This window comes from Pogoniulus pusillus, chromosome 28 (genome assembly GCF_015220805.1).
Source record: "Pogoniulus pusillus isolate bPogPus1 chromosome 28, bPogPus1.pri, whole genome shotgun sequence".
Taxonomy (NCBI): domain Eukaryota; kingdom Metazoa; phylum Chordata; class Aves; order Piciformes; family Lybiidae; genus Pogoniulus; species Pogoniulus pusillus.
Genome location: NC_087291.1, coordinates 552,242 through 569,847, shown reverse-complemented (window position 1 = coordinate 569,847; position 17,606 = coordinate 552,242).

The following is a 17,606-nucleotide window of genomic DNA, read 5'->3' as shown; positions in this document are numbered from 1 at the left end:
AGGTTGGAAGAGACCTCCAAGCTCATCCAGTCCAACCTAGCACCCAGCCCTGGCCAATCAACCAGACCATGGCACTAAGTGCCCCAGCCAGGCTTGGCTTCAACACCTCCAGGTGCAGCAACTCCACCACCTCCCTGGGCAGCCCATTCCAATGCCAATCACTCTCTCTGCCAACAACTTCCTCCTAACATCCAGCCTGAACCTCCCCTGGCACAGCTTGAGACTGTGTCCCCTTCTTCTGTTGCTGGTTGTCTGGGAGAAGAGACCAACCCCACCTGGCTACAGCCTCCCTTCAGGTAGTTGTAGACAGCAATAAGCTCTGCCCTGAGCTTCCTCTTCTCCAGGCTAAACAACCCCAGCTCCCTGAGCCTCTCCTCACAGGGCTGTGCTCCAGGCCCCTCAACAGCTTTGTTGCCCTTCTCTGGACACCTTCTAGTACCTCAACATCTCTCTTGAATTGGGTAGCCCAGAGCTGGACACAGCACTCAAGGTGTGGCCTGAGCAGTGCTGAGCAGAATAACCTCCTTCGTCCTACTGGCCACTCTGTGCCTGATCCAGGCCTGGATGCCATTGGCTCTCTTGGTCGCCTGGGCACACTGCTGCCTCATTTCAGTACCCCCAGATCCCTTTCATAAAAGGCTATCAGGCTGGTCAAACATATCTGCCCCTTGGTAAAACCGTGTTGGCTACTCCCAGTGACCCCACTGTCCTTGAGATGCTTAAGGACAGTGCCAAGGATAAGTTTCTCCATTACCTTTCTGGAGATGGAGGTGAGGCTGGCAGGTCTATAATCACTTAGCAATGCTCAGGGAATTTCTAGATATCATTTGGATAGCAGAACCAGCAGTTTGCAGCTGACTCCATGTATGCTTCTGTCAGGGACTAGCTAGTTTCTCTAGCTTGGTGACTATCTTAAGGCACTTGCACATGTGCAGGAGGCCAGGCCATTACAGATGAGGTTGCCTTTTGCTGGTCCTGATCTAGTAAACCTGGATCTGCACCCAGGCCAGTACATAAAGATGGCAGGCAGCACCATGCCACAAATATCCTCTGGAGCCAGGCATGTCCCAGTGCTGCCCTTTAGCCATCTCTTGCTTACATATAAAAAACTTGATAGACGCAGCAATTATTTCAATGATAAGTCCACCGAAATGCCAACAAACAGAGCAACTCCTCTCTTAGCTGGAGCCCAGAGGACCTGCAGCAGTAAAGGACCTCCAGAAACAGGAGATAAACAGGTGTAATCGGAAAATTTGTTCTAGGGCTGTTAGTTAAATGCAAAGTACATTGAAAGGCATGAAGCAGATGTTTATCTGAACCAGAGGATGTCTAGGAGCAGCAAGTTTGGCAGCTGTGAGGAGGTGTGATGGTTTGGGTGTTACCTACCCCTCCCCCCCCACTTTGGAAATCACCCAGGCTAAACTCAGCTGGCTCTGAAAATTGAATGAAGCTTCTATTTACAGCTTAGCAGAGTATACAAGCAGATATTTACAGTATATACAGAAATATACAAGGTAAAAGGTAGTACAGAAACACAACAGCCCTCCCAGAAACCTGAGTCCCCAGTAGTGGCTCCAACTGCCCCTTCACCTTCTCCCACCCCTCAACCTTACCCCAGTCCCGAGGAAGAATGGAGGCTCGGCCAGGGGGTTAGGAAGCAGAGTGGATTAATCAGAGAAATGGCAGAGAGGTTAGAGAGAGATGCAGCTTGGAGCTCCCCTGCAGGAGTAGTGAGTGCCTTATCTATGTTTGGATTCTCGTCCTTATACGTCTCAGCAAGCCTATGAGGAAAGCAGACATCTCCCTTGTTTTCACAGCCTGTCCTTCTCACCAGAACATTCTAGCTAGCTTCAAACTAGCACAGGAGGGTTTCCAGGACTTTATTCTACTACATAGCAACTATAATCTCATTGCTTTCTTCTCACAATCCCATTGTAACATTATTTTCTCCACTGCGGATAGAAAAGATTTAGGAGTCTATAAGAAACTGAGAGATCCTTCTAAGCTGGAAATACAATTCTGGAAGTACTGCTTTCTGGCTTACGTGCAGTCTGTTCAGTCCCACTGTCTGTCTCATGGGCTTTTCTGAGCAGTTACCTCTAAAATGAAACTGGTTTGTTGTTGCGGGTCGCGCTGCCTGCTATCTCTGCTTGCTGTGGGAGCCGCAGTAAACAAGCCCATAGACCAGTATGGTTCGGGCCAGCCGTGAGGCTCTCCAGATGATTCAAAGTGAATTGTGCAGAAGCCCCTTCTATTGATGATAGCAGCCTGAATATACACACTCAGCCAGTAGGGCACAGGCCTACACGTTAGCATAATTAGTCAGGGGCAACCCACCACATCTGCATACATCCACGCCTTGTTGTTCTCGTTAGCGAAGGTTCATTATCTACCCCTTCTGAGATAAGGTGGCCAGCTGCAGGTGAGAACCAAGGTCTGTTATTACAAGGATCTGCCTGTTGTCACTTCTATTCATTCCATTCCCACAGCTCTCCTGCACCCCACAACTCTTCTGCATTCTGCGTTCCCACAGTTTATAAGGATAAGCAGTTTCATAATTTGGATTGAGCTCAGTGTGATATACACCCAATAAGCCAGCCTTTGATTTTGTGCTAGTTTGAGCCTATCTGGGATATTTTAGTGAGAAGAATTAGATTATGGGCTGTGAAAAGGAAACACTGCTCATGTCTGCTTCACTTGTAGGCTTGCTGAGATGGATAAAAACAAGAACACAAACATAGATAACAGGGTTGCTCTCTCTGGCTGCCTCAGTTCTCTTCCTAAACTGCTGTTTGTAACTAGTCCTTCTGCTTCCTAACCCCCCTGGCTGATTATCCAAACTCACCTTGAATGTAAGGCAAACTCTGGGATAAGGTAGAGGGGTGGAAAGGAGGCGGAAGGGTGGTTGGGAGCCCCTCCTGGGGACTCTGGTTTCTGGGAGGGCTGCTGTGTTTCTGTATCACTTTTAACTTGTCTATTTCTGTGTATGGCTGTAAATATTGTAAATACCTGCTTGGATATTGTGCTAAGCTGTAAAGATAAAGCTTCATTCTAATTTCCAGCTCAGCTGAGTCTAGTCTGGGTAATTTCATAAGGGGCAGGGGCAGGTAACACCCAAACCATCACAGATTTTTAGAGAATTTTTATATTAAACATATCCTCACTTTTAACTCCCAGGTGGGGGACATTATCAATTTTTACCCTTTGTTATCAGAACATGAAGAAGAGGTCTCTATCCCTCTGTTTGGAAAAGAACTAGAATGAAAACCTTTGCCATAGTTGCAAGTCAAGGTTTGTTGAGTTACTTTCCCACATTAGTGTAGGTAAATTACTCATAACACATGCCATTCTTAGAGTGTGTGAGGATGGAGTTTATAGATCTGGCTTTGATTTCACTAACACAGAAAATTACCCTTGCTTGAAAAATTAAGATAAACCTAGAAGAAGTAAAAAAAATATTTTAAAGACAGAATTGTCAAGAAAAACAGATTCCTGAAACTTAGTAAATTGTACAGGTCTAGCCCTGCAATAAAGTCAAGGAGGAGTAGGTTTTTTTATTCACAGGATCACAGGATATTAGGAGTTGGAAGGGACTCAAGGAGAGGCAGATCCTGCCTCTCCAACCTGATCTCCTTCTATGATCAGGTGACTGCTTGGTGGCTGTGGGGAGGCCTGTGAATGTGGTCTGTCTGGACTTCAGCAAGGCCTTTGACACTGTCCCCCACAGCAAACTCCTGGCTAAGCTGTCAGCCCATGGCTTGGATGGCAACACTCTGTGCTGGGTTAGGAACTGGCTGGAGGGCCGGACCCAGGGAGTGGTGGTGAATGGTGCCACATCCAGCTGGCAGCTGTCACTAGTGGTGTCCCTCAGGGATCAGTGCTGGGCCCCATCCTCTTTAACATCTTCATAGATGATCTGGATAAGGGCATGGAGTCAGTCATCAGCAAGTGTGCAGATGACACCAAGCTGGGGGCAGATGTGACCAGGTTGGAGGGCAGAAGGGCTCTGCAGCAGGACCTTGACCACCTGGACAGATGGGCAGAGTCCAAGGGGATGGCTTCAATAGCTCCAAGTGCAGGGTGCTGCACCTTGGCCACAACAACCCCATGCAGAGATACAGGCTGGGGTTGGAGTGGCTGGAGAGCAGCCAGACAGAGAGGGATCTGGGGGTGCTGATTGATACCCACCTGAACATGAGCCAGCAGTGTGCCCAGGTGGCCAAGAGAGCCAGTGGCATCCTGGCCTGCATCAGGAATGGTGTGGTCAGCAGGAGCAGGGAGGTCATTCTGCCCCTGTACTCTGCACTGGTTAGACCACACCTTGAGTGCTGTGTTCAGTTCTGGGCCCCCCAGTTTAGGAGGGACATTGAGATGCTTGAGCGTGTCCAGAGAAGGGCGACGAGGCTGGGGAGAGGCCTTGAGCACAGCCCTACGAGGAGAGGCTGAGGGAGCTGGGATTGGTTAGCCTGGAGAAGAGGAGGCTCAGGGGTGACCTTATTACTGTCTACAACTACCTGAGGGGTGGTTGTGGCCAGGAGGAGGTGAGGAGGTTGCTGTCTTCTCTCAGGTGGCCAGCACCAGAACGAGAGGACACAGCCTCATGCTGCACCAGGGGAGATTTAGGCTGGAGGTGAGGAGAAAGTTCTTCCCTGAGAGAGTCATTGGACACTGGAATGGGCTGCCCGGGGAGGTGGTGGAGTCGCCGTCCCTGGAGCTGTTCAAGGCAGGCTTGGATGTGGCACTTGGTGCCATGGTCTGGCCTTGAGCTCTGTGGTAAAGGGTTGGACTTGATGATCTGTGAGGTCTCTTCCAACCTTGGTGATACTGTGAGATCATTGAGTGCAACCCCCCTGCCAGAGCAGGACCACACAATCTAGCACAGATCACAGAGGAATGCATCCAGACAGACCTTGAAAGGCTCCAGAGAAGGAGACTCCACAACCTCTCTGGGCAGCCTGTACCAGTGCTCTGGGACGCTTGCAGTAAAGAAGTTCCCCCTTGTGTTGATCTGGAACCTCCTGTGCTGCAGCTCCCATCCATTGCTCCTTGTCCTATCCCAGGGAGCAGTGAGCAGAGCCAGATCCCCTACTCTTGGCCTCCAGCCCTCAGGTGTTTATAAGCATTTATTAAATCCCCTCTCAGCCTTCTCCTCTCCAGACTAAGCAGCCCCAGGTCCCTCAGCCTCCCCTCATAAGGCAGTGCTCCAGTCCATTAATCATCCTCCTAGCCCTCCACTGGACCCAATCCAGCAGATCCCTGTCCCTGAGTTTAGACACATTCTCTTTGTATTTCGACAATATAAGGTGGATTTAGAGTAGAGAGCATCTTCATTCTGTTAGGCAGCTTGAAAGTGTGTGGAGGGAGTTTTCAGAAGGACAGTTATTGAAGTGCTTGGAAATAACAGAACATGCTGCCCCAGAGGAAACCAATATCCAACAAACTAGGTGAATTTACTGACTGATCATTTGGGATTCTCTCCCATGTCATGCCTATAATAGGGCACATAATTTGGCCTTTATTCAATCATTCTTCCTCTGTCTGGAAACAAGGGTGCTGGTTGATGTGGATTGTTTTGAACGTGCCTGTTGGGAAATGGAGTGACAAAAAAAGACCTTACTCCCATGCATCACCTCGCCTGAAGTAATGATGATTACTGAACCCATACTTTGCAGGGCCACTAGTAGACAGTTTTAGCTGGTCACCATGTCACTGGGACATTCTGATTTCTGTACTCAGATTTGTTCCTGGCCTCCTGGCACTCTGCAGTAATGCTGTATTCGTATGAAATAGCTTTAAAAGAAAGCATTGTTGTTTTCACTGTGCTTGTGAGCTCAGGGTTTACTGAATGATGGCCAGCTTCATTTGCCATCACACTTCTTGTACCTGGATGTTACAGATTCCAGTCCTGCCCTGGACCAAACCAGGCTGCACTTCATGGTGGATGCCATAGGATGCTTTAGGATTTCTGGAAGGAAGTTTAGTGCTGTCTCTCCCATTTAACTCTGGCAGGTCTACAGCTGAAACCTTAACCATCCCCTGCTTAAATAGGGTATGTTTGTTTTTCTGGCCACACAGTGTAATGAACTTGGGAGGCATTTCCACTGCTCATTTATGCTCTTGAAAAGGTGGACTCACCAGGGCGCTTGCCTGTGATACCTAGTGACCAAAGGACCATCAGAACAGCTTCAGACCACGTAGAGCTTGTTCCCTGTGTCATGTGGTGCCTGGAGAGATGCTGCTAGTGGCAGTGTTTTAAATCATTTCAGCAGTTTTGGTTATGGTGTTAAACTTCTAAAATCATCACCAACTGGCAATATTATGGAGGAAGTAGAAAAGGTCTTTGCAAAGAAGAGAGATCATTTTCCCTGTTGTCCCACCTTGGTTCCTCCCAGAGAGAAAATTGTGGGTGAAATCAGCATGACCACAGGGTGTCAGGAAAACCTCAGCTATCTGAGCACCCACAGTCAGCTCTATGGTTACTCTTAGTCATCCTTTTCCTTTTCAAACCACTACCCAGCCATTGCCTACAGAACAGAGCAGGGAAAGGAGGAACAACTCCAAACGCATTTCTTTCAGCCTTTGTATTTTACTTTATGAAGGTCATTTGAGTTCCTCTGTGGGAATAAATTTTGGACTGACTTGCTGTCCAATTCTGAGCTCCTCAGTTCAAGAGAGATGTTGAGGTGCTGGAAGGTGTCCAGAGAAGGATGGAAAAGCTGGGGAGGGGCCTGGAGCAGAGCCCTGTGAGGAGAGGTTGAGGGAGCTGGGGGTGTGCAGCCTGCAGCAGAGGAGGCTCAGGGCAGAGCTCATTGCTGTCTGCAGCTGCCTGAAGGGAGGCTGTAGGCAGGTGGGGTTGGGCTCTGCTGCCAGGCAAGCAGCAACAGAACAAGGGGACACAGCCTCAAGTTGTGCCAAGGGAGGTCTAGGCTGAATGTTAGGAGGAAGTTGTTGGCAGAGAGAGTGATTGGCATTGGAATAGGCTGCCCAGGGAGGTGGTGGAGTCACTGTCCCTGGAGGTGTTCAAAAAGCCTGGCTGGGGCACAGTATCACAGTATCACAGTATCACCAAGGTTGGAAGAGACCTCACAGATCATCAAGTCCAACCCTTTACCACAGTGCCCAAGGCTAGACCGTGGCACCAAGTGCCACATCCAACCTTGCCTTGAACTGCCCCAGGGACGGCGACTCCACCACCTCCCCGGGCAGCCCATTCCAGTGTCCAATGACTCTCTCAGGGAAGAACTTTCTCCTCACCTCCAGCCTAAATCTCCCCTGGCACAGCCTGAGGCTGTGTCCTCTTGTTCTGGTGCTGGCCACCTGTGAGAAGAGAGCAACCTCCTCCTGGCCACAACCACCCCTCAGGTAGTTGCAGACAGCAATAAGGTCTCCCCTGAGCCTCCTCTTCTCCAGATTAACCAACCCCAGCTCCCTCAGCCTCTCCTCGTACGGCTGTGCTCGAGGCCTCTCCCCAGCCTCGTCGCCCTTCTCTGGACACGCTCAAGCATCTCAGTGTCCTTCCTAAACTGGGGGGCCCAGAACTGAACGCAGTACTTGAGGTGTGGTCTAACCAGTGCAGAGTACAGGGGCAGAATGACCTCCCTGCTCCTGCTGGCCACACCATTCCTGATGCAGGCCAGGATGCCACTGGCTCTCTTGGCCACCTGGGCACACTGCTGGCTCATGTTCAGGCGGGTATCAATCAGTACCCCCAGATCCCTCTCTGTCTGGCTGCTCTCCAGCCACTCCGACCCCAGCCTGTATCTCTGCATGGGATTGTTGTGGCCAAAGTGCAGCACCCTGCACTTGGAGCTATTGAATGCCATCCCATTGGCCTCTGCCCATCTGTCCAGGCGAACTTAGTGTATGTAGGCCCTTGCCTTGCCTGGACATGTTTTTCTGCCCAAACCAGAGGTAAACACATTAAGTGGATAAAAGGGGCACAGTAGATCTGGTGCCATAAAGTCTGGTCTGCCCAGGACCCCTGTTTGTAAACATGTTCTGTAAGCCCCCACATGCCCAGCTCATGCCTGCCTGGTGTAAGGCCTGGTGTAAGGCCTGGTGTAAGGCCTGGTGTAAGGCCCGTGTTTACCATATTTGGAGAATGCAGGCCTGTGCCTTTGCCTATTATGGTATTGTCTGGCTGACTGCCAAAACCTGATTGGTCATTCTAGTGGCCAAGGGGCCATTAATCTCAGCCCACATTTAATAAATAGGGGTACACAGGTAACCTGCTCTGACTCCCTGCATTGCTTGCCTGCCTGCGTACTCACTTGCAGAGCTCACAATTTGCCAGGAGCAGACTCCACTTGTCTGCCTGCAATCAGCCTATGTAGCCAGCACTACACTGTGCTGAGACAGCACGGCATCCTGCCTCTGCACCTGAAGGCCCTGCCTACGTATCCCTGGAGAGAGCATCCAGAAGAAACCAGCAGCACAAGGTCAGAGCCTGTCCTTTCCCCAGAAACCAGGAAGATTCTCTTTCGCCTGAAGCCGGGAGGATTCCAGCTCAAAGTCCACGGGCAAAGAGTCCCCTGAAGTTTGGACACTGGTAATAGGCTGTGAGGTAGCCCTGGAGGGTGATTGATAATTAATCAAAACCTGTGAGTAAATGCTTTAATGCCTCTGTAATATCTATTGCCTCTGCCACAGAGCAGAAAGAGTTTTCAGCCCACTCTGCTGGGCGAATAGTATATGCACCCCAAGTGGCATTAAGCCACGGGGAAAAATCCTCTCTCTGTTTATAGTTTGAATGTTTGCTAGTTATTAATAAGTTGTAGTGTGGTATTAATCCTAGAATGTCTTCCATAACCATGTAGAATCATTTTAATATTAAATACAGTGGTTGGGGGTGGTGAGAGTTCAGAATATTGAATTTAATAAATGTATATTTTGATAGAATATTATCTTGCCCCAATAAATTTCTCCCCTCCGCCACAATTGGTGTAGGCAGCAGAATACCCCTCCGCGACACTGCCATGGTCTGGTTGATTGGCCAGGGCTGGGTGCTAGGTTGGACTGGATGAGCTTGGAGGTCTCTTCCAACCTGCTTGATTCTATGATTCTAAGTGCACAGACTTTGGAGGAGTCGGCAACTCTAAAGATAGGATATTGCAGCACCAGGCAGAAGCATGGGCAGAGGACTGACCCGGGAAATTATACTGTTTCCTAAACGATATATCCATATGCAGTTGCTGAAAGGAAAGAGTCATGAGATTGCCGGAAAAGAATTTGGTTTAAGATGCTTTAGTGCCTGAATGTCTTTGCTAGGACAGAGAGGGCAGGAGAAATCTCTATTGGCTCTAGCCCTAAGGGCATAATAACATTTGGAAATAGGAATACATTTGGGACAGCTCAGTGTTTGTTGTGATTCAACTTTCTACCTCTGGACCTTCTTCCTAAGTGTCTTTGGACTGTACTTTACAAATCTGTAAACTACCAGCTACTGTAAATTACAAACTACAGCTTGTTGTGGAGGCAGGGAATTAATGTGGCCAAGCCAGAGATTTATATAAAAATAGTTATTTTATTTTCCCAAAAACCCGCCCCCAAAACTATAGACAGAAATTAATTTACTTTGAATTATCAGATTCAGCTTGTTTGAGAAAATCTACAGGACTATTTTGGAAGTCAGAAATTGGAAAAGGCTTTAGCTATTATTGTATAGCATTTTTCTTAACAATAAAGCTGAGCCAAAATAAACTCACAGTCAGGCTGGTTGAAAAGGGTGGTCCAGCTGCAGGCAGGCACAAATGCTCAGGCAGGCACAATCTCTAAGGTGGGAACCCCAAGCCAGGAAGTCCCCCAATATTTATACCCTCCCTAGACAAAGAGCAGAGTTACCACTTCCTAGGCGCGAAGACCGCAGCCAAATACAGCCCGGTTCCAACCTCCAGGTTTCAGCCTCCCAGGTGATATAAGGCACTACTGTAACGTGACACTAGTTCAGTTCTCTTTCAGAGGGGTGTTTTTTTTATAGCTTGCAATTAATCTTGGCTTAATATTCCAAGTTAGAATAAACATAGGATCAGGTGAATAAAGAGACAGCCACCCAGGTCTATCTCATGCAAACATATATGTCCAAATTTATCTGTGACTTTGAAACTGCTCTGACAGGCAACTCCCCCCCCTCAAAAAAGTAATTACTGAATTCAATAGTTAATATAAACCTGTACTGCTATTTCCCCTATTTATTCTTCCTCTCAGATCAGCCACATTCCTTTAGGGTGCCAACATTTAGGAAGCAGTGCTTCAGTAGCTCCATCTCCAGGTAACCCATACAAAGTTGAGTCAAGAGTGAGGCCTTTTGCACCTGCCTTCAAAATGTTTTCCTTCTGGCATTACAGGTGGAATGGGTAAAGAATTTGAAATGGAATTTCTGACTTCCTAGCTCCACTCAGATTGTCTGAATTCGATACTGATAAGTTTATTTCCAAGCAGAATATTCTCCTATGCTGTAACTTTGGAGGTCTTGTTTGGCTGAGCACTTCCAAGACCTCTCATGGGACATGCCAGGGAGGGAAATAACATCAGCTGCAATAGAGCAATAATGCTCTATTATCTCGTGCACCAAAATTTGTGATGTTGAGAGGAGCACATAAAAATAGTTTTAATCTCTTCTGTTACACAGAATCACAGAACATTAGGAGTTGGAAGGGATCTTGAAAGATCATCTAGTCCATCTAGTGACATAGTGGAATCTAGTATTGTACAAGGTAAAGGCAAGGCAATAAGTAGGATTACAACTATGGACTTACACAGGGCTAAATCTGTACTCTTTGAAGATCTGCTTGCAGAAATCCCATTGGCTAAGACTCTGGAGAATAAAGGATCCCGAGAAATTTGGTCAATTTTCAAATGCCACTTCCTCCAAGCCCAAGTTAGGTGTGTCCCTTGAGCAAGAAGTTGGGTAGATATGATAGGAGACCTACATGGCTGAGCAAGGAGCTCTGAAAGACATCTTGTTGAAGAAAGAAATTTCCAGTTCATGGAAGAAGGGTCTTGCCACCTGGGAGAACTATAGAGAGGTTGTCAGGGCATGTAGGAAGGCAACAAGAAAGGCCAGAACCCTCTTAGAAAGTAAAACTGGCAAAGGAGAACAAGAAGGGCTTCTTCAAATATATCAGTAGTAAAGGAAAGAATAGGCAAATAGGAAAGTGTGGGCTCACTGTTGAATGAGGTGGCAGCCCTGACAACTGAGGGTGCAGAGAGGGCAGGCCTGCTAAATACATTCTTTGCTTCAGTCTTCACTCCTAAGACCAGCACCCCTGAACTCCAAACTCTAGAGGAGGGAAGACTTGGAACTAGTCAATGAAGACTGGGTTAGAGATCACTTACACAAATGGGATATACACAGATCCATGGGCCCTGATGAGATGCACTCAAGAGTGTTACTCCTGGGGGAGTAACTCTGAACCTGACCCTAGGGGTCTTGGCCCCTCCCCAGGGGTGGGCCACACTCCAGGTGATGGTTAGCCCACTCCCCCCACTTCCTGTGGTATAAAAGAGACAGGAGCTCCCTGTCTCTTCCTCTTTTCCTTGGCTCCCTCATGATCCACACACTGATACTGCATACCAGCACACCACGTGGCAGCCACAAGGCAGAGACACCATCACATTACTCAGGTTGTATCTATCCCTTGTTGTATTTTGCTGTTTTCCCTTCCTTATCTTTTGTAAACTCCCCTACCTCCAATACCTTTTCTAAGTTATTGTTAAACTTTTCCTTTTTAACTTCCAAATCGAGTGAGATTGATTTATTTGGGTGTCCCTACCTTTCTCTCTCTCCCTGTCTTTTGGGGAAAGGAGGGGGAAGAGGGGAGGGCACTCTATAAATTCTATAAATTGTCATTGGGTCTATTAAATTTATTAGAGTCTCTGGGAACCTGCATTTGAACCCAAGACAAGTGTTGAAAAGACTGGCTGATGTTGTTGCTCTACCACTCTCCATCAGTTCTGCAAAATAATGGTGAACAGGAGAGCTGCCTGAGGACTGGAGGAAAGCCAGTGTCACGCCAGTCCTCAAAACTGGTGAGAAGGAGGTTCCAGGAAACTATGGTGTGGTAGTTTAAAGCTAACCCTCTAGCTGAATTCTAAATTACGAATGTAGAATAGGAAAATTCCAGAGGTGTTGAAGAGTAAAAAATAGTAAAAAGTAAATAAAATAGGATACAGAAGATAAATAATGATAGGTCTATCTCATTCCCTTGGAGCATAAATTAGTATATAGTGTGCTGCACTTAAAGGAAGGAAATGTTCTTTCTTTTCTTCACTGGGGCTGTTTTTGGTTTGTGTTGGTTTTTTTTTCCTACACTGACCTTGGCTGAGACTCTTGTTAGGGCCTTTCTGTGGGAACTGAGGGAGTCAGCTAAATGTGATAAATGATGTGTCTCTGGAGCACATCCCTGTGTGCCCTCGGCGCAGCGAGGCTGAGGTTAGAAGCAGTAAATCTGTACACCTGCAGTTGTGTAACGCTTACACAGCAGCACAGCAAAGAGGTATGCTCGCCTTGCCCAGCGTTTGCGTGGAAGCACAGCAAACAGAATGCAGGACTGGAAGTGCTCTGTGCCAAGAGAGCCAACACCTCACTGTTGTCCAGAACCAATGTTAAAAACATTTTACCCAATCACTGTATTCCATAACTTGTAGAGTTACCACCGTTATTAGGTCTCCCTGGGGCCTTCTCTTCTTCAGGCTGAACAACTCCAGCTCCCTCAGCCTGTCCTCATAGTAGAGGTGTTTCTGCCTCCTGATCATCTTTGTGGCACCTGTCTAGACCTGCTCCATCAGGTCTGTGTCCTTCCTGTGCTGAGGGCTCCAGAGCTGAATGCAGTGCTCTAGGTGAAGTCTTATCAGAGCAGATTAAAGTGGCAGAATCACCTCTCTTGATCTGGCCACACTTCTTTTGGTGCAGCCTAGGATGTGATTGGCACTGTCTGCTCATGTCCAGTACCCCTTGTCTGCAGCACTGCTCTCAATTTCATCATCCCTTAACCTGTACTGATATCTAGGACTGCCCTGATCTAGGTGCAGGGTGTTACAGTTTGTTTTATTGAGTGTCATGTGATTCTCCACAGCTCACCTCTCTACCCTGTCCAGGTCCCTCTGGACTGCATCTCATCCGTCAGACTTATAAACTGCACCACTCTTCTTGTTGTCATCAGCAAATTTGCTGAGGGTGCACTCTATCTCACTGTCGATATCATTGATGAAGGTCTTGAGCACCACTGGTCCCAGTACCAACCCTTGAGGGACACTGCTTCTCACCTGTCTCCATCTGGACATTGAGTCATTGACCACTACCCTTTGGATGCCATCATCTGACCAATTCATTATCCATAGGACATCCCATCCATCAAAACTGTATCTCTTCAGCTCAGAGAGAGTGATGTTGTAGGGGACTGTGTCAAAGGCTTTGCAAAAGTGTGAATAGATGACACTTGTTGGTCTTCCTTCGGCCACTGATGTAGTTACAACATCGTAGAAAGCCACTGTGTTGGTCATTGTATTGGGCTTGACTGACCTGGAGTTAATTCTCCTCATGGCATCTTCTGTAGTGCAGTGATGTAGCTGGGTTTTGATAACACACCAGTGTTTTGGCTGCTGCTGATCTAAGCACCAAGGCTGTGCTTTTCCATCATTTCTTCCCTACCAATAGGCTAAGAGATGGACAAGGGAATACAGCTGGGCCAGCATTTGCTGATGGAATCTGTCCTTCAGAGCAACTGGTACGTGTATGGAAGTGCTGTTTCCCAGGGAGTGACTGAACATCATCTGCTGCTGGGAAGTAGAAAGTAACATCTTTCTTTACTCTTGCTTCCTTGTGCAGCCTTTGATTTTGCTTTTCGGCCTGTTAAAATATTTCTGTTTTGACTCATGGACCTTTGATTGTACTTTCCCTCTCCCCTGTCCATCTAAGAAGGGGAGTGATACTCCAGCTTCGGTGGGCATCTGGTCCCCAGCCAGGCCCAAACTATCATAACCAGGCAGGACATGTGTTGGAGAACACGTTCGGTGGAGCGCTATGGGAAGATGACTCTTTGTTCACCAATATGGTTAGATGGTCAAATCCCCTTTATTTCTGTGATACAGTAACTTATATGCATTCCAGCAAGAAGCGTGCTCAGCTTAAGATTGGTTACAGTCAGAGGGACCAGAGTTACATGTAAGGCATCAATAGATCAGCATCCCATAACAATCTGAGGGTCAGCCTCTGGGGCTGGCTAAACTCTGCCCACCTGCAGCTGCACTCCACCCCCTGCAGCTGCATGTGGGGGAAAGCTACCCTGTGCCTGCTATCTAAACTCCCAAGATGGATTCAAGGACATTCCCAGCACGGGTAGCTCATGTTTATAATTCTTGTGTGCTGTGCTAACAAGAATTTCTCCAACATATCCCTCTTTTTCTTTTGAGCAACCTGGGCTGGTCTTTCAACTTACCTAGGCTGTTTAACACAGGGGTGTATGGTGCAGCTACAAATCAACAGTGCTACAATCAAAAAGGAATAAACCTGTTAGAGCTTTCATCAGTAGCATTAGTCTGGCAAGCTAACAACCCAAGCTTAGCTAACAATCCCAAAAGCTATTTCTGCAAGCGACAGTAAGTCATTCGTTCAGAAACCCAAAAGTGCAGACGAGCATCACAGTCACAGGAGAGTGCAGGTGTGCCACGTCTGCGCTGGCTCTGTGTGGCAGTCGATGCTGCAGACTCGCAGATCACTCAGCTGTTGAGTATTCTTCTCAGACTCCCATAGTTCTGGATTCACTCGATGTTCTCATTACACTCCTTAGCTATGAGCTGTGTCTGACTATTGTGCTTAAGAACTGCTAACCTCTAAATACAATACAAAGATATGCCCTTGATGTTGCTTTCAGGCTATTCTACTTAGGCCTTTTCTCACAGTTCTTCATCTGCTTTTAGAATTTAGGGCAGTGTTTTTTATCTCTTGCAGGGCCCTTGCAAGAGACAAAAGTCACATTGCCATCTTATGCCAATTTGAGTGGGCCTTGGCCTTTACAAAGCTGTTAAACTGAACCTATTCTGTTAAACCACAATCACTGAAAACTTGTAAAAATACCCAAATTCGTTAGCCGTGATCCAAACCTTAAAGATCCATACAAATACAATCATCATGTCAGTGCTTCTTTCAAGTCCTTTCACAGTTCTGCCATCTGAGCAAGACTTCTGCTCACTTTAGGAAAAAACAGGTTGGCCATAATCAGGTTGGTCATAATCAGGTTGGTCTTCATCAAGGCCTGTGAAGATAAATGGTCAAACACAAGCAGATACAAGAACAAATGCAGACACATCCATTGCCTAGGCTAGCAGATCCACTGGCCTGGTCTGTATGCTGTGATTAGAAAAATCTCGAGAAAAGAAGAGATTTCTTCTGCTATCCTACTGTCCTCTAACCCATATTCCCCTTTTCAGTAATGCCTAGATATACCCAAGAAAAACATCCCATAACATCCTTATGTCCTAAGTTCCCAAAGCTACAAACCCTTAGTCTTAACTTATCTTACTCTAAAAATCTACCAGCTATAGGAACTTCAAGAAAAAGCAAAGAAAATTCAAGAAGATAACAATACCATGGTATTCTCAAGAAAAGGAAAAATCACAATTGTCACAAGACTCGTTTCATTGCAATTAGCAGCTGTTCCAGTAAACTTCTATACTAGTCCTGTCTTTATCTGTTATTGGGGGAAGGAGCTGACTGGCATTAGCCTACAAGCTCTATCATTCCCTGTTCCTAGTCCAGAATCTGGTTAGTGACTTGCAATGTGGATCTCAGTGCCTACACCCTTCGCTGTGAGAGGCAATGCATCTGAGTTCTAGTCTGTCCTGCTTGGTGCCTTCCGTGTCTGTATGATTTTCCACCCATTGTCAGTGGCACTGGCATCTCTGCTATGGCCTAGCAATCTCCCTCTTTTTCTTTTTGCCACTGAGCAGGGGGGCAAAAGTCATTGCTGCATAGTCTGTAGAAGGAATTAACCAGCAAGGCGATGGTAAATACCCCAGGCAGGAACTATTAGCTATCATTTCGAGTGCAAACTGTCATCATCAGGTGGCTAAAAAATACACCTGTGCGTGTCCATGCCTGTAACAGGGGTAAAAACTGTCCTAAGTCATCCTCAACATTCTCGCTATCATTTCCATAAACTTTCTGACATCTGTCTTCAGTAGCATAGTATCACAGTAGCACAGTACCATCAGGGTTGGAAGAGACTTCATAGATCAGCAAGTCCAACCCTTCACCACGGGGCTCAAGGTCAGACCATGGCACCAAGCGCCACGTCCAATCCTGCCTTGAACAGCTCCAAGGCACCGGGGACGGCGACTCTAGCACTTCCCTGGGGAGCCCGTTCCAGTATCCAATCAGTCTCTCAGTGAAGAGCTGTCTCCTCACATCTGGCATTGTCAAAACAGCTTCGAGGCTTCGCTGCCTCCTAGCAGGGAAAAAAAAATCCGTAAGAGGCGATAACTCCGGCAGAAAAAAACCTCAGTAAAAGAAGCAACGGCCGGGGGGGGAATGGGGCCCCGCGGGCCCTCCACAGGTGGCAAGAGGGGGGAGGAGGAGGGGGAGGAGGCCAGCAGCCGCAGCACCGCTTTTGTCCTCGGCCCTCCATCTTGCCCAACCCCCAGATGTTTCAGGTCAGCCACCACTTGCTGTTTTCGTCCTTCTTTCCCCCTATTATCTATCCTTAGTACATAATACGAAATCTACTCTGAAAACTTCCAAACTGCCGTCCTCCCTCTCAGACTCTTCAAGACAGAGGCAGAAGACACGAGAGAGAAAAAAGGCAGAGGCTAAGCTGTGTGAGCTATCGAACAGCTAATCCCCCTGTAGCTGTACAAACGCAAATTGACTAAACTCTGAAACGACTCAAGGAAACCCACAAATTCTTCCCATCCCACCGATCCCCTCAGCATCCCCCTCAGTCCCCCAGCTGTTGAAGACTCGCGGGGGGGGGAAACTCTGTGATGCGGTCCATTGGACATGGGCGGGCGGGGGGGAGGGGCGGATCTGAAGACTGTTCCGCCGAGCCACGGGAAAGGGAGAGTCCCGAGCCGTCCGGTATGGTCGCGTCTGCCGTTGGTACATTCTCTCTTTACCGTCCGTTCCTCTGTACCTTCAGTAGCATCTCTTACCGGCTGAAAACGAAAAGTCTGGTCCTGTATCACATGCAGTCATCCGCGGGGACACGCGGGCTACAGCGGCAGATCCGACACAGTACACACAGCGGCAGGCAGCCGCCCTCCGCGCGGCAGGTCCGAAAACTTTTCCAAGCTGAGAAGCGTTTGTAACTGGCTGCTGGCGGGTCGCTGCGGGCAGCCGCCATCATGGGTGTGTCAGTGAGTCGCTACGGGCAGCAGCAACAACTCAGTCCCAAGCGCGTCTCTCCCAGCGCCCCGGCTAGACCGATTAAAAAGTCCTTAGCTTCCTATGCACAGCCCACAGAGCTGAAGCAAGACAAGATTGTCTCCCAGAGACTAAGACTCGTCAGCGGGGACAGAAAACAAAGTCACTCACATAGTGATAAACAATTGCACACGCCCAGTTCTTCTCGGGGGGCTTGCAATGCTTTGCAACGAACAATCAGCAGAGAGTT